This window comes from Fusarium proliferatum (assembly GCF_900067095.1).
Source record: "Fusarium proliferatum ET1 genome assembly, contig: FPRO_scaffold022, whole genome shotgun sequence".
In the NCBI taxonomy this organism is placed as follows: domain Eukaryota; kingdom Fungi; phylum Ascomycota; class Sordariomycetes; order Hypocreales; family Nectriaceae; genus Fusarium; species Fusarium proliferatum.
The window spans coordinates 4,249-7,646 of NW_022194811.1; the positions used below are offsets into that span (position 1 = coordinate 4,249).

General features: G+C 32.4%; 2 non-coding genes across 2 annotated transcripts; both read right to left on the minus strand.

Moving 5' to 3' along the window:
- Positions 1-2,203: 2,203 nt before the first annotated feature.
- tRNA lies at positions 2,204-2,276 on the minus strand. The gene has a single exon. It is a non-coding gene; the product is annotated as a tRNA-His (tRNA).
- Positions 2,277-3,168: 892 nt separating this feature from the next.
- tRNA lies at positions 3,169-3,251 on the minus strand. Its single transcript has one exon. It is a non-coding gene; the product is annotated as a tRNA-Leu (tRNA).
- Positions 3,252-3,398: the final 147 nt, after the last annotated feature.

Here is a 3,398-nt window from a genome sequence, read left to right on the forward strand (position 1 = left end):
ATAAGACCTTTATCTAAGGCTGCACTTAACACCATTTGTTTTCCAAAGAATCCTATTAAAGGTGGAACTCCTACAAATGAAAATATAGTAATAGCCAAACTTATAGCTAAGAAAGGATTTATATAAAAATAACCTTTCAATTGAGTTACTAATTGGATAGGTGAATTATTTTTGTCCATTAATTCTTCATGTTCTTTGTTTTCACTTATATAACAATATAAAGAGAACCCTATAGCTATTAATATAACAAATGCATTTAAATTACTTATAGAATATTGTGTTAAATAGAATATAAATGCTTGAGTAGATTCTACACTAGATATACCTAATGCTAAAAGTATAAACCCTACGTGAGATATAGTACTATAAGCAAATAATCTTTTAATTCTAAATTGAGTTAAACCTACCACAGTTCCTATTATTAATGAGAATAGTGAACTTATTAGTAAAATAAATGTTCAACTCATTTCTGAAAAACTACTGTTAGTATAATATACTAATTGTAATAATAATATAAATATAGAAATTTTGGCTATTATAGCTACAAATGTTGTTACTATTGTAGGTATAGCGTCATAAACGTCAGGTGATCAAAAATGGAATGGAGCTGCACTTACTTTAAATAAGAATCCTATTGTAAAAATAACTAAAGAAAGATTAATATAATAAGGTGTATATCATAAATTTGTAGAAAGATCACTTATACTAGTTATGATGTATAAACCATCTAAGTTAGTAGTACCTGAATTAGCATATAATAAACTAGTTCCTAATAAGATAAAACATGAGCTTAATCCTCCTAATAAAAAGTATATTAAACCACCTGTAGTAGATAATTCAGAATTTCTATATATAGTACTTAATATATAAAGACCATAACTTTGTAATTCTATTGCCAGGAAAATAGATACTAAATCATTAGTAGACATTAATAATACAGCACCTGTAATTACAAATAATATAATTAAAGGATATTCAATAATTTTAAAATGTTCTCCCATTTTATTTATTATTTTTGTGTTATAATAAATAAATTTATATAACAATAAATCTTTTAAAGAAGAATATTCTGATACTCATACTTTTCTAGGATAAAAACTAGTTAATTGTAATATTAATATACTAACTAAAAATATAAAAATATGGAATATTTGTGTGATATTTGACATAAGTAATAAACCACCGTGTAAACCTACTCCTTTAGTTATAACAGCTAAAGAAGACATATCATGTAAAATACAATAAATTAATATTAATATCGATATTCTATTAAATAGTATCGATAAATCTCGTCTTATATTGACGGCGTTTGAAAGTAAAACTAGTACTATTGATAATATGATCATTTTTTTTTTTTTATGCGCTTAGCTAGTCCGCCCGACTATTATTAAAGGCCAACTAATATAAGGAGGCGAGCCTTAGGAGAAAATCGAATTCTCATTACTAATGTATGAAATTAGAGTTTTAACCATTTAAACTACTTAGGCTTTTTAATCGTGCTATAGGGCTATAAAGCTAGCTATTACTGCACCTACTAGTCCTCTAACAAAGTGTACTCCTCGCGCTAGCTAAAGCTAGCGCAACACACAAGGAATAGTAGAAGGAATTAGAAGATTTGTGCGAAGCCCTCCGAATGGCGCGAACCTGTCTACCTTCCTATAACTATTTATTCGTATTATTTTGTGCTACTTAGCTAAAGCTATTGCAAGCAATAGAAGGGTGCTTTGTATAACTCGCCATCCCTGGAATAAAGCTAAAGCTGAGGACTAATCCTAGTTATTGCTTTTTTATTATGGGCTACGAAGTATGCTTACGCCGAAATAGACCCAGCTAGCTTTAGCTTGCGGATTTATCGTGCTTAGTGCTCCAGGTGCGCTACGAAGTATGCATAGCTTGCCCCAGCCTAAAAAATATATATTTTTTTTTAGCCCTCCTCGGTGAGCCGCCGCCGAAAAATAAGAGCTCGAGCTTGCTAACAAAGAGTAAAAAAAAAATGTTTTTTTTTTTTCGAGCTTCACGCCCTAACAAAGAGAGCTTGCGCCTTCATAGCCTTAATTTTTTTAGGGCTTGCTATGAGAGCTTGCAGATTTACGTATTTTCGGTGAAAATCTGCAAGCTCTCGAAGTCCCTATAGCGAACTTTAGCTTGCTTTAGTTTGCTTACGTAAGCAAAAGCCGTACCATAGTATATACAGCACTCCTTGGGTAAACACTCGGGATCGAACCGAGAACAAGTTACACCACAAATAACCACTCTACCTATTGAGTTATGTCTACCTTAATAAATCTAGCTTTAGTTGCTTTAATTTTAGCTTGTGGTTATACCTAAATAAGTGTGTTACTATAGCATAGGGTCAGCTAATTGGCTATGATTAGCCTAATTTAATAGAAGCAGCTTAGCTTCCTTTAAGGCGTAAAAAAAATTGTATTTTTTTTCGAGCTTGCTGGAGGGCTATGAAGGAGCAAGCTCGTGCTAAAGCTCTCGCTATAAAAAAAAATATATTTTTTTTTTTATAAAGCTATGCATACTCCCTAGGGAATAGAAATACAGCTAGTGTTGTATTATAATTATCCTGCGGTGATTCGAACACCGACTCTAAATACCAAAAATTTATGATCTACCCATTAATCGACAGGATATTACGTGCGTGTCTACGAACGATCCAGCACACGCACGGACAATCTAATCTATATGTAAGTATATTACATAGGCATTATCATGTCTGATGTAAGCCAAGCCTTAATTAGACTAGTTTATAATTTTCCACCTGACGAGCTAGAGCTTGCGCCTAAATATATTTTTTTTTTATAGCCCTCGTCTGGTGATAAGGCAATCCAAGCCCGTTAATTTTTCTAGCCACTCGCTTATTTTACACCATTTCATTTTCATAAGAAAGCTAGAGCATGCATGCACCTTAAATGTTGCATTATTTTTAATCTAGGACATTAAGGATGCTCTAGCTACAACTCGAAATATTAATGCCTTAATATTTCTATTAGTCTAATGTTTTCACCCCTCCATCCAAAGTTTGCTACTATTATATATTGTGGGGCGTATAACTTCATTCGCAGAGCCATTCCACTGTAGTATTTTTTTTTTACCTCCTCCAATATACTATGATCTAAGAATATCCCTTTAATAACTTTATAAACTAAAGAATCATTAGTCTACAGGCAAGAGGACTTGAACCTCTATGGTAATAATACCCGTCGCACCTAAAACGACTTCGTCTTCCATTCCGACATGCCTGCTTTTTTTTTTAGTACTAGCTAACAGCATTCCTGCTCTCTTCATAGGTATAGCTTGCTGTGTATACTTATATTATTATAGCTAGTTATATATTGCTTCTAGTAGGCTTTAGGTTAGCACGAAGAGCAGCTTCGCCTAACGAAGAGGGA